Source organism: Tinamus guttatus, unplaced genomic scaffold (assembly GCF_059628265.1).
Source record: "Tinamus guttatus ecotype Peru unplaced genomic scaffold, ASM5962826v1 Tinamus_guttatus_pri_ptg000521l, whole genome shotgun sequence".
Lineage (NCBI taxonomy): Eukaryota > Metazoa > Chordata > Aves > Tinamiformes > Tinamidae > Tinamus > Tinamus guttatus.
The window spans coordinates 289,553-303,753 of record NW_028289055.1 but is presented as its reverse complement, the minus strand read 5'-3'; the positions used below and the strand labels follow the sequence as shown (position 1 = coordinate 303,753).

Genomic DNA, 14,201 nt, shown 5'->3' with positions numbered 1-14,201 from the left:
CGCCCGGGCCCGCCGCCACTGCGGATGGCGTCAGGGATGCGGCTGGAGCGGAGGAAGCAGAGCCGAGAGCGCAGGAGCAGGGGGTGAGCGCGGCGGGAGGGCGCAGGCGGCTGCAGGAGGGCGGCCCGGAGCGCGGGAAGGGGCCGGCAGCAGCCCCAGGGCAACCCCTCGCCCCCCGCCTCCAGCTGTGGGACCCCTGGGACAGGGCCGCCCGCAAGGGAAACCTGTGACACGCTCCAGGGAAATGTGTAGAGTTACCACCTGGGGTGCTTTTAAAACAAAGCAGTGTTTAGAAATCATCTTTACTTTGTGCTTAATTATGTCAGTCATTTGCATAGCGCAAAATGGTTAAAGTTCCTTTTTTTTTTTTTTTTTTTTTTTTTTTTTTTTTTTTTTTTTAAGGGGATGGACACGGATCCTGCGAACATGAGCGCGACTGTGGTTGACGTTAGGGCAATGCAGATAGATAGTGCGGTAAGTGATTTAAGTTGTTGTGTTAGAGGGATTTTTCCAGGGTTTCTGATAGAACCTTTTTCAGCTTTCTTTAATGTGTGAAATTATTCTGTTGAATTGATCTTTACGTCCAATTTGATGGTGTGGGTGGTCTTTCTGACCAGCTTGCAGCGTTTAAAGAGATGGTGCTTTTTCCAATGCTTTACCCAAAAGTCTTTGAGAAACTCCAAATTCAGCCGCCAAGGTAACACAGCTTTACAAAATGCTAATTCCGCTGTTTTGGGGAGGATATTACACTGAGGCATCAATATATTTGTTTGTGCTTCAAACATTTGGGCATTTTTTTTTTTAGTAGTGAAAATATTTTATTTAAAATGTATAAAATCTTGAGCATGTGCAGGTTCAAAATGTAAGCAAAGGCCTTGGCATGATCAAAGACCTGGTGTATGGTGCTTGAAAAAGGGAGCATATTAGACAACTCGAATTGAAGAACAAACTAGTATTATAAAACTTGGAGCCCCAGAAGTTGGCTCTTGTTTGTCTCCCTTCTGCCGTGGTCCCTTGTGGTGCCTGGGGGCCGTTTTGGACGTGTCCTGCTGGACACTGCGCTCTCTCCAGAGCAGAGCAGGGGTCTGAGTTTGTTAATGCCCTTGGTTAACTTTGCTTATTGGCATGTGACATCCCTTAGAAACACAAAACTTCCTCCTGCTCTGACTGTTCTCACAATTTGGCTGTTACTGCAGTTCTCGACATAAAGTGTGTTGGTTCAGAGGAGGGGGTTGGTCATTTTAGGGATGGGGCTTCAAATGGGCGTTTTTGATAATTTTGTTCTATGTGAATCTCTCTTTATTACAGAGGCTGCTTATTCTACGGCCCCCCAGGGACTGGAAAGACCCTGGTTGCCTGGGCCCTTACCAACGAGTGCAGCCAAGGTGGCAGGAAAATATCCTTTTTCATGAGAAAAGGTGCTGACTGCCTCAGTAAGTGGACAGGGGAGTCGGAGCGCCAACTTTGTTTGCTCTTTGAGCAGGTAAGGTTGCAGTGTGCTCTGGCAGAGCTGGGACTGTAATTTTTTGTGATGAAGATTTTTTGGAGGAAGACTTGCCCTTTTTTTACTTTTATTTATTTATTTATTCTGTCCATTTGTAAGACTTAAATGGGAACACTGGTGTTCTCTTTCCCAGTGCCTCTGTATTTTGGATTGGAGAGTTGAAATCTTGGAGATGTGTTGGGGAAGATTTAAAAAAACAAATGAACAAAACCCCCAAAATCCTCAAACCACTATTTTTTTCCCCACCAAAACCACAGAGGAGGTTGCACAAGATAATGGCTCAGGTTCAGAGGGAAACAGATGCAGGCTGAGAACACGTCACTCCGTCAGCTCAGTTGTTAGAGATCTCTGTTGCTCTAAAAATCTGCTCCAGGGATGTTGCAACCACAGCGCGTTTCACGCGTTTCCTCTTAGGGTAGCACCGTTTTACTTACGTCATATTCCTGCATCCCTGTTCTATTCCAGGCCCATAAATTTCGTCCTTCCCTCATTTTCTACACATAATGTGCTTTATCTTTGTGGAAAGAAGACCAAAACCTGTTTATATATGAAATATTATCCTGCAAACCTGTAGCTCAATTATAATAAATTTCATGTGACTTTAAGCAATAGTTTAAAGGCATTCACTAAGCTTGATATCAGCATAACGTTTAAGTGACCTTCTCCATTTTTGAGAGCCTTAAAATGAGCCCTCTCGCTCATCAGCATCTTAATGAGCAAAAGCTTGTCCTTTCTCAGGGATCACTAGAGAAAATAATGCATAATTTAACAAAATTTACTAACCCAGTGCAGCAAAATAGTTTTTTTTTTTTTTTTTCCTGCTAGCTGAGTTGTATCAACACTGCTGGCCCTTATGGATGGGTTGGATACCAGAGGAGAAGTCGTCGTCATTGGAGCCACCAACAGGCTGGATTGGATAGATCCTGCGCGACGCAGAGCCGGGCGCTTTGAGCGAGAATTCCTTTTTAAACTGCCAGAAAAAGAGGTAGGAACTTGTATTCAATCCTGGTGCTCATCCAGCAAATCTTTCTTGCTGACAAAGCCGTGTCACAACACAGTGTTGTGGAGCAGGTAAGTGGGAATGCAGCCCCGTGCAGCTCACACACAGGAGCAATATCCTGAGAGACCGTCCTGGTGCGGAGGGTGGACACGGTACGAAAGAAGAGGGACAAGCCCTAGGGAACTCCATTGTCCCAAATAAAAATGAGAGGTTTAAAAGTAGCTTTTCACTAAAATCACTGTTTCTAAGCAATGAAAGAATAGGTATATAACAACCCAAAGTATTAAAAAAAGGAAAATTCCACGTGAAACTGATTTTTTTTTTTCTGGCTTTTGCTAGTTAGCCAGAATATCTCGACTATTGTTAGGTTTTTGTTTGTTTGTTTTAATTAGCACTTTTGGGGAAAAGGATAAAGTGGAGTATGACTGGAAGCAAGTAAAAATGCACCAAGCAGTGTATTTAACGAAACAGTGTATTTTCCATAAGCATTTGCCTCCTGTTTCCATTGAGTTTCTGGATCGGTGATACTAGCTTGAATCACAGTTGGTCTTTGTAGCAATTGCAGCAATTGGAACCAGTGCTAGGACTATTTTGCTTGAATGAACTGACAGAAGAGCAAACTAGTGAGTCTGTCGTCATGATACCTTGCTACATTTGAGATAAGTTTTCTTTGAGGAAAACCTTTTCTTTGCAGTTTTCTAATGTTTCTTTCCCCAAATCAATAGGTCTCCCACTTGTCAAAAATTAACTTTTATAGAAGCTTTACTTGCCTTTTGGCCTTAGGTCTGCAGAAAGAGTTTAATGGAACAAACAGAAATATTAAGCTTTGAAAAGAAGGGAGTGAATTCACTACACTTTAACAGATTAAAGCAAGTGATTATTTTAATGTGAGGGGTTCTGCCTCTGCCTTTTGACTCAAGACAAACTATAATGCACACACTTTGTTTCTAGGCTAGAAAGAGATTTTCAAGATTCACACACGAAACTGGACCCCTAAACCATGTGACACGTTCCTTGATGAGCTGGCTGAAAAATCTGCTGGTAAGTTCAAAAATGAAGCGAGTTCCTGCATGTGACTGAGTCTGCAGGAGTTTCAGCTCGTGGTGCACGGCAGGGGGGAACCAGGCTCTTGCACCTCGCTGCACAACTAGCCAGGGAGCCAGCTGCGTGTCCTCAAAGCCATCAGAGTGAGACACTTCCATCCACTTATTGCTTTACTTTCTGTCTCTCCAAACAGCAAGTGGCTTTTGGGGCAACTTCCTCGGGAGAAAAGTTTTGCTTAGAAGGTTCAGGAGAAAAGTCTGGCTGGTTTGTAAGCGTGCAGGGTGGCTAACAAAACCTCTGTAGTGCAGCAACACTTTTCACATTTCCTATTAGACTGTTTTAACCTGTTTTTTAAAAAGATTTTTTCATGGCTATGGAAAGAATTGTACCAGTTTTCACAGAGGTCTGCGGCTTTGCCTGGACCAGCATTATCACCCATTTTTAAACCACTGCTTAATAAGACTTTTCAGAGAATTTTACGAGTCCTGCAGAGAGTATTTCCCCACACAGAACTTGTCCTAAAGAAGGACCAGCAGCAAGGCAGGACCATAACATGTACAGCTGGTTAAAACTACTTGTTGTTTTAGCTATCATCATTTCACCTCGTATGAATTGAAGCATTTGTGGATCACACTGTGCGATGTGTGAGATCACATGCATCAGATTTCCTGGCAACATCCTGCTAGCTTTTCTACCTGGAGAGTTGCTAGGTTCATTTTTATTGGTAGAGCAGGCAGAAAGCCACAACAAATGCAAGCAGAGATGCTAGGTGATCCATAATTACTTCCCCTCTCTGTTCTCCGCTTCTACCTTCTCCTCCCTGAGTGATCTTGGAGGATCTTTATACAGAAGATGTGTTGATCTACACACCCTGGCTTAGGAGTCTTGAGACAAAGGGCCGTTGGTGGCCATCACATTCACTTAATTCCCATACTTTTACTGTGGGACACAGATTCCAGACACACAGCCTGGTGGGTTGTGTGGGTGTCTAGCAAGTACAGGAGTTGTTGCTGATAATCACATTTCTTTGTTCTTGGGGCAAAAAAGGGTCTTTTTGCCAATAAAGAAATATAACTTTTGCAAAACATAAGACTTAGGCGAGGTTTGTAGAGCCTTGTGCAATCTCATTAGACCCGTGGTAGGATCAAGTCTTCAAAAATAGCATTTAGTGTGAGCCCATCCAAGGGAGAAAGAGAGATAAGTGGGTTTTGGGGCTGCTTTGGAAGCTGTATTAGAGTGAGAGACATGCAGACTATCCAGGCAAGTTAACAAACCCTTCTTGTCTTCCAGGTGATATGAACGCTACTTTACAAAGCGATTTCATCTGGAGTGATGAAGAGTCACTTTCAGCCTTTGAAGATGAGGAGACTTTTCCTGAAAAGACTTGTCGAAAGAAGAAAAACTTCCTTGACTTCGAGAGGTAAATGCCTGTCCCCTTTTAGGTTCAGAATCTTCAGCTTGCTGTGTCTTTGGAAAGAGATTATGCTGCTTGTGTCTTCTCTCAAGAGAAACTTGAAACAGAGCAAATTAACATTAATGTCTTTAATCATCACTATGTGTTTTAAACTTGCTATTTTCTAATTTTGTTCCAGAAATGCTTCTCACCAGCCAACATGTCACAGACCAAGGCTCTTGCTCTCTGGAGAGCCAGACCGTGGGCAAAGCCCCCACTTGGCGCCCGCAGTCATACACGCCCTGGAAAAGTTTCCAGTTTATACCCTGGACCTGCCAGTTCTGCTTGCTAGTGCCTCATCATCAGAGGAAATAGGTGCACAGGTATCTTTTTTTTTTTTTTTTTTTTTTTTTTCTTTTTTTGATGTCATGAGATTGACTGTCTGTCTGTAAACTGCTCAAGTGAGGTAAGTGAAATTGTTAATGGAGGTGGTCTGCTTTTACTGTACTTCGTTACTGTATTATAACATTTTGACCTTTCATGAGAGATGGACACGTAAGCACAGATGTTCTATTGAGTCGTGTGGCTCTTTAGAAGTTAACTTACATGTAAGCAGTCTTGCAATCAGGCAGCAATCTGGATCTCTGTCTGTGTAGCTCTCTTAATTTTTGAGTCAAATCAGAAATTTTACTCTACTATTAATAAGTTTTGCATGGTGAGGTGTGTGGAGCTTTTTGGTTTTTTGGGCTTTTTTTTTTTTTTTTTTTTTTTTTTTTTTTTTGTACTTTGCCTGTATGCACTTCTATTTTATTAGGCCAGTTTGATGCATAGTTATTTATCATAGAATCATAGAATCATAGTGGTGGCCACTGATAGGACTAGAGGAAATGGCCGGAAACTGAAACATCAAAAATTCCATAGGAACTTAAGGAAAAATTTCTTAACAGTGAGGGTGACAGAGCACTGGAACAGGCTGCCCAGAGAGGTTGTGGAGTCTCCTTCTCTGGAGATCTTCAAAACCCGCTTGGATGCAGTCCTGTGCCACGTGCTTTAGGTGTCCCTGCGTATGCAGGGGGGTTGGACTAGATGATCTCTAGAGGTCCCTTCCAACCCTAAGCATTCTATGATTCTATGATTCTATGATTCTATTTTATTAGGCCAGTTTGATGCATAGTTATTTATGAGCAGCCTGTGCTCCCTGGTTCATTGCTCTTACCAAAGCTTTCATTTTACTAGTTTATCCGAGAAGCTCAGAGCACAGCACCAAGTATAATTTATATTCCACGGATCGATGTACGGTGGGAAGCAGCTCGTGTTGCGTTGAAAACTACCTTTACAATGTTATTGGAGAACATTCCAGCATTTGCTCCAGTTTTGTTGCTTGCAACAGCAAACGTATCGTACATGGATCTCCAAGATGAGGTATTTCTATTAACACTTTTCCCAATTCTTCTATTCAGTTTCATTTTATGAATCCTTTAAGTAATACTGTCCTCCCTCAAGCAAATGGATCCTTTTATTACGAGGGCACCCTTCTGAATCATGTAGATTTGCTTAGACACAAAGCAGCACTGAGAACGTTTGTCTCGGTTGTTTTGTGAGCCAAGGGACTCGCTTCCACTTCAGCAGGAAACCTCAAAGGTGGGGCATGTCATCACTCTGTCAGTGCATCGTGTGCTCGTCCATTCCCTGAGCTTAAATTCTAGAGCTTTTCCTCAAAGAAGATATTTGCCACCCTGACCTAAAGAAATCTAGCCTTTGATCACCAGGAAGATAACATTTTTGTTATTATTATTATTTTTCAGATCATTATTAAGCTTAATTTTAAAAAATCCTCTTTTTGGCGTAGTGATCTTGTACCTGAAATGTCTTTCCTTCTCATGACATAGATACAGGTGTTGTTTATTGAAGATTATGGAGAAGTTTTCGATATCCTGTTGCCTACTAAGGAAAAGAGAAGCAACTTTTTTGAGGACTTAATTTTAAGTCAAGCTGCTAAACCTCCTGCATCTAGAAAGAAAGCAGGTGAGCCTATTCTATAGATAAAAATTTGCTAACTGTATGTTAACAGCCTTACAGTATTTGTTTTGGTAGTGGGTTTCCTATCAGTAACTCTGTGTGTGCTCCTATTTGAGTGCTGCGGATGGAATAAACTTGTCTGGTTCCCTTAAGCTCGGCAGGCCCTGGAAGTGCTGCCGGTGGCGCCGCCACCTGAACCTCGGGAACCACCACAGGGAGAAACGCAAGGGGCAGAGGAGCAGGAGGAGGAGTCCCTTGGTGCACTTAGCGTTTTCTTAAGGGATGTTACTCTCAGACTTGCTACTGACGGACGTTTCAAGGCCTTCACAAACCCTGTTGATGCAGATGAGGTAAACTGCTCTGAGTCTGTAATACTGTACTGTCTGGGTGTAGTTTTAACTGCCTGGTGTTGGTGTGCTCTAGCGAAAGGCTTATCTTTAGCACTGCACTAAAAGGATTTCTTTTTGGAGGAGCAAAAACTGTTTTGTATTTTATTTTGCTGACTCCCTGTGGCTCTTCAATGTTCTTTTTTTGCGTAGTCACTGGAAGCCCTGGTTTCCCCCTAGAAAGTCAGACCAGCTACCACCAGAGTTTGCCTGGGGAAAGACTTTGATGTGTAGGTATGCTACAACTCTGAAATAAACAGCCAGATTTCTTTGGGGCTGTTGGAATGAACCCTAAAGGTATTGCTACGTGTTTGTTGGCTGTCAGTGGTTCCTCTGGGAACAGAAGAGCAGATGTTTGCAAAAAAATTTCAAGATTCCGCCTGCCATTTTGTCTCTGGCTCCCCAGTACAGGATCAGCCATAAATGACATGTGGTTTCATCTTCCCCCAAACTTCCAAGTCCCTCTTTTACTCATTTAATTTACTGAATTAGCCTGTTAAGATGGGGGCATATACTTCAGAGTTAGTTGCAATTTCAATACAGCTGTGTATCAGCAAGGGCCCTGTTCCTCTGGGCATCCCTCGTCTTTCCCTTCCAGGCTCTTGACATGTCAATAGTCTAAACAAACAGAGGTCTCCTCACCTAAACTACCCTTGAGGCTCCTCTCAAGCTCCCAGTAAAGACATAATTAGCTCTGCTCCAGGTATCTCCTCCTAAGGGAGATGCCTAGAGCAGCTGCTTCCAAAGGGCAATTCCGGCAGCGGATTTCCTGCTGCCCAGAGCAGAGCCTGGCTCAGGTGGCTCAATCCAGTGTATTTACTGCGATGTTTTGAAGCTGAAGGAAGCAAATCCTGCTCTGCATGTCTGTTCCCTTCGCTGTCCCACACATACTCCCCAGCTTCCTGCTGCCTTTCTTCTCCCTTCCAGTGTGTCTCTTCAAAGCCCTTTGAAAGAGCCCTTCCTTTTTCAAGCAGCTAAGTGGTTAATTCCACTATCTGCTCATAATGTCACAAATATTCAGGGTTTGTAAGAAGTCATTATTTGAATTTATTAAAATAATGTGGGTAGATACTGTGTAAGTCTAATAAAACCTCTGAACCCATCTGTTTAATTTGTAGGTACCTGATTATATCACAGTTATTAAACAGCCAATGGACCTTTCAACAATTCTCTCTAAAATTGACTTGCACCAATATATAACTGCAGGAGATTTTCTGAAAGATCTTGATCTAATCTGTAGCAGTGCCTTAGAATACAAGCCAGATAGAGAAGCTGGAGGTGAGGATAGCTCTTTATCCCTCATTTAGACAACATTTAAAATGCATAGATTGAGAAGAGTTGTCTCTTTACAATGGCCTTGGGATTAGCTCCCTTGAAACATCCACAGTGAGCATTTCTTGCCACTTTAAAAACTGGTGTAGTGTTAAATTATTTAGAGATGAAATTATGTGCAATCGGTGCTAATGAAGATGTAGTGCCTCTGCCTTCATTATTAACTTTTATGTTCTTCTGCCAAAACTATTCCCTGAAATAGCTTGCAAAATCTCTTTGGGAAAAGAGTCCATCTTTTCCATATGATGCAAATCAAGGATTTCACTTAGCTAGTGGCAAACACTCAGTTCTGACTGTCAACTTTCAGATCGTCTCAATAGAGACAAAGCTTGTGCTCTGAGAGATGTTGCCCATGCCATAGTGAAGGAAGAAATGGATAAAGACTTGGATAAAGAAATGGATAAAGACTTGGAACAACTTTGTGAAGAAATGAAAGAGTCTTGTGAGAAAAGAGGTATGTATTCTTGTGAGAAAAGAGGTATATGTAAGTAGAAACGTGAGACCAACTTTTTTGCTGTCCGTTCTTCATTGCAAGGCTGCAGCTCTTCACAGGATGTGCCATCTCACTACGAGGTGAGGTTTATATATGTTTTCTATTGGTTATATATTGTATTCTGTCATGGTTACACAATCTGCATGCCCTCTGGATATCATGCTTATTTCATATTCATTGCTTTAGTGCCTAGCTGTCATGTTATAAGACTTACTCATTTCTGTTTGGAAGACATTTACCCATATTGCAAAACCATTACTGTATTTGGCATAACACTTTTCAGTTTCAGCAGGAAAAAGAGATTGGACTTGAAGACAACAGTTCCACCCACCCAGCTCCTTCAAAGCAATTAACCTTGGAGACTGTGGATAGCTGGTCTTGCTATCCACAAGTGTATCCAAGGTGTAGGGGGACCATGAAAGCAGGGTGCTCTTCTCAGTCTGTTACTTCCTCTTTCTCCCCCTCCTACAAGCAGGCAAACATTTGCAGATGTCTTCAGGAGGCATCCACCACCCAGGCCGGGCAATCCCAGTGTTGATTTGGTTTAGATATGCTGGAAATGGAGTGTTCAGGTCCAAAGAAGCCATGAGCCCACTCGTCCCTGAGGCGCTTGTGTGTGAGAATAGATGAAATTCTTGGTCCCTCTGCAGTTTACCTTGAAAAGAAGGAGCCTCTTTGCTTAGGCACTGGTATCTCCATCTCTTCCCTCACATCCCCCAGTCCTACCTGGGCTGATGCAGGCAGCATCTTCAAGGGCGGCTCCAAGAACAAGGCTGCCTCCCGCTCTGAACCTGCTGTTTGCAGGAGCTTCCCATGCCGTGCGCCACCCTCGAGGAGCTGTCAGAGCGGCCGCACTCCTGCCCCCTCCGCTCAACAGTTCTGCTTTCTAGATGTGCCAGAGCAGCAGCGCTGATTTGTGGGCACGCGAGGGCAGCGCTGAGGGCTGAGTTATCATAGAATCATAGAATGTTTAGGGTTGGAAGGGACCTCTAGAGATCATCTAGTCCAACCGCCCTGCATACGCAGGGTCACCTAGAGCACGTGGCACAGGACTGCATCCAAGCGGGTTTTGAAGATCTCCAGAGAAGGAGACTCCACAACCTCTCTGGGCAGCCTGTTCCAGTGCTCTGTCACCCTCACTGTTAAGAATTTTTTCCTTAAGTTCCTATGGAATTTCTGGTGTTTCAGTTTCCTGCCATTTCCTCTAGTCCTATCAGTTGCCACCACTGAAAAGAGACCAGCACCGTCCTCTGCACTCCCTCCCTTGAGGTATTTATATACGCTGATTAGATCCCCTCTCAACCTTCTCTTCTCCAGGCTGAACAGGCCCAGCTCCCTCAGCCTCTCCTCATAGGACAGATGTTCCAGGCCCCTGATCATCCTTGTGGCCCTGCGCTGGACTCTCTGCAGAAGCTCCACATCCCTCTTATACTGTGGAGCCCAGAACTGGACACAATACTCCAGATGCGGCCTTACTAGGGCTGAGTAGAGGGGCAGGATCCCCTCCCTCGACCTGCTGGAGATGCTCTTCTTAATGCACCCCAGGATCCCATTGGCCTTCTTGGCCACGAGGGCACACTGCTGCCTCATGGTCAACTTATCATCCACCATGACACCCAGGTCTTTCGCTGCAGAGCTGCTCTCCAGAAGGTCAGTCCCCAGCCTGTACTGGTGTCTGGGGTTATTCCTCCCCAGGTGCAGGACCTTGCACTTGGCCTTATTGAATTGCATGAGGTTTTTCACCGCCCAGTTGTCCAGTCTGTCCAGGTCTTTCTGGATGGCAGCGCAGCCCTCTGGGGTATCGGCTGCTCCTCCCAGTTTTGTGTCATCAGCAAACTTGCTGAGGGAGCACTCTGTGCCTTCATCCAGGTCATTGATGAATAAATTGAATAGGACTGGACCAAAGACTGACCCCTGGGGGACCCCGCTAGCTACAGGCCTCCAACCAGACTCTGCACTGCTGATCACCACCCTCTGAGCTCTGCCATCCAGCCAGTTCCTAATCCACCTCACTGTGCACTCATCTATCCCACACTTCCGGAGCTTGCCCAGGAGGATGTTGTGAGGGACGGTGTCAAAAGCCTTGGTGAAGTCGAGATAGACGACATCCACCGCTCTCCCCTCGTCCATCCAGCCAGTCATTTCATCATAGAAGGCTATCAGGTTAGTCAGGCAAGATTTCCCCTTGGTGAATCCATGCTGACTACTCTTGAGCACCTTCTTGTCCTCCATGTGCTTAGAGACAACGGCCAGCATGAGCCGTTCCATCACTTTTCCAGGGACGGAGGTGAGGCTCACTGGCCTGTAGTTGCCTGGGTCCTCCTTCTTGCCTTTTTTGAAGACTGGCGTGACATTGGCCTTCTTCCAGTCTTCCGGCACCTCCCCCGTTCTCCAGGATCTTTCAAAGATGATGGAGGGCGGCTTAGCTATGGCATCTGCCAGCTCCCGCAGCACTCTGGGGTGCATCCCATCAGGGCCCATGGATTTGTGGGTATCGAGGTTCCTTAGGTGCTCTCTGACCCAGTCTTCCTCTACCCAGGGCAAGTCTTCCTCTCCACCAGCTTCTTCTCTTGTCCCTAGGGCCTGGGGCTCTAATAGGCTGCCCTTGGTAAACACCGAAGCAAAGAAGGCATTCAGAACTCTGCTTTTTCTGTGTTATTTGTAACCAGGGTGCCCATCCCGTCCGCCAGCGGACCCACGTTTTCCCTGATTTTCCTTTTGCTGTTAATGTATTTGAAGAACTTTTTTTTGTTATTTTTAATGTCCCTTGCCAGATTGCCTTGCAGCCGTGCCTTAGCTTTCCTTGTCACATCTCTGCATTCCCTGACTACGTTCCTGTATTTCTCCCAGGGGACCTGTCCTTTTTTCCACATTCTGTATACCGCTGCCTTCTGCTTGAGCATTGCCACAAGCTCCCGGCTCATCCACGCAGGTCGTCTGCCCCCTCTGCCTGCCAATTTGTTATGCCAATTTGTCTACATACTTTCATCTAGTGCTCCTCCTTTTTGCAAGAGCCTCTCATTTGACAATCAAGTTCCCTGCCAGTAGGGTCTCCCTGGTTGTATATTCCTATTCTCAGCAGTGTATCCCTCTCTCTTAGTGGGTGAGATAGAGAATCCTGCAGGTTCTCCTTTTCTTTTCCTGGAATGAACCCTGCCTACTCTACCAGCAGAACTCCCTCTACCATCTTGCAGTTGCTTTTTTCCTCCTGTTCTTGTTCTTCTTGCTTGAACCTGCTGTGGGTGAAATGGAAAGTATCAGAGGATGTGCCTACTAAAAACTTGTGGTTCTTTTTCATATGAACTACTGAAGGCCCCTATCTACAGGGCAGCTAATAACATCACGCATTTCATTTAAAAAAAAAAAAAAAACCTATCATAGAATCATAGAATGCTTAGGGTTGGAAGGGACCTCCAGAGATCATCTAGTCCAACCCCCCTGCATACGCAGGGACACCTAGAGCACGTGGCACAGGACTGCATCCAAGCGGGTTTTGAAGATCTCCAGAGAAGGAGACTTCCTCTTCCTCCAGGTTGAGTGCTGGGTTTATTTTATATGAAAGAAAAATAAATACCGCTAGAAGAACTGTTCATAGAGTAGCTAGAATGTAAGAAATACCTCTTTCTTAATGCAGCAACTCTGTTCACAATTAGAAGTTTCACCTGAAAAAGGAAGCTTTGTGCAGTACAACGCTGACCCCAGCATAAAAAGCAGGGTTGGGTAGATTTGCTATAATGCAGGACTCTTCCCATTTACACACTGGCAGTCTTGACCTAAGATCAGCTTAGGAAGCGGCTAGATAAAGAGATATTAGAGATAAAAATAATAGATAAAGATAATAGATAAAGATAATAGATAAAGAGATGCTAGAGATAAAGATGGCATGACGACTAAAACTTACATGCAAAGATTGCACAGTTGGACATTGAGCATTGCTAGGTGTTATGTCCCATGCCATGTGCAATAGCAGCATGATATATGTTCTTTATTGTGCTTTTATATAATTCCGTTTTCAACAAATGGCTGTCCCGTCACGAGTCCGAGATTGCAGCAGTTCCCCCGCGTCTGTCAGCAGGGAGGGGAGTTTGGGAGGGCCCAGGTCCACCACCCACGGCCGTTAACGAACTGGCCCCAGAATTAAAGATTTAGGGTGGGAAAAGCCATACAGATCCAAAAAACATTTCTGTATATACCTGTTGAGAGCTGAGAGGACCTCTTCCGTCAATACGCACTCACAGGGTGAGTTATAGGGTTTAGTTTAGGGTTTAGTTTTAGCTCTTGCCCCGCGCTCTTCCTGCAGTGATGTGCTTTTCCTTGCTGTTTTTAACAGGGTTATGCGGTTTTGAGGTCAGACACCCAACTCTGGGAACAGCAGCAGAGGTAGGAAGAAACAAAGAGTGACTTTTAGGAAGGATCACCCCCATAGCATCACATGAGGGAAGACCACCGCTATTTGCCCATTTATACACATACACTTCTAAAACACCATAGCAACAGTTTCCTGCTGAGAGCAGCAGTACAAAAAAAGTTGAACCAAAAGTTTGAAGTGCAAAAGCGTTACCAGAAGATTGTTTCTGGGTCTGCCTTTCCCGCCCTGTCCCTTCTTTTTCAGTGTAAGAAGTTTCCCTGTTACCACAGAATGAACCAACAGCGACTCCCTGGTGAAAGGTGCATTTAAGATGTCAGGATTTCAACACCATCTTCAAGGGCTAAGAAACAGATTTTTGCTTCTATAATTTTTTCCCTCTCCTCTCCCTGGAGATGCAAGGAAACCTTCCTGGTGCCCAGTAGTGCAAGCATGTGCAGGCCCGTGGCTTTCACACAAAGCACTAATAGACAAGAATTGCCTTCACTTAACTTACAGGCATCCACTTTAGAAATCTGGACATTTTATTTTCCGCACTTAAGTGAAGCCTGGACAAAGCCTGCATCTGTAACCCATCCAAGAAAACAACTGAGATATAAAACACAGAGCTTATCTGGCACATGCTTTGCCCTGATTTACCCAGAATATATGAGACAAGTAGCTC

The 14,201-nt window shown here is 44.5% G+C and overlaps 1 pseudogene; it reads left to right on the top strand.

Annotated features, from left to right (window-relative positions):
- The first annotated feature begins 426 nt into the window (after positions 1–426).
- The window catches only part of LOC148592802 (ATPase family AAA domain-containing protein 2-like), a 67,051-nt pseudogene continuing 53,276 nt past the window's right edge, over positions 427–14,201 (top strand).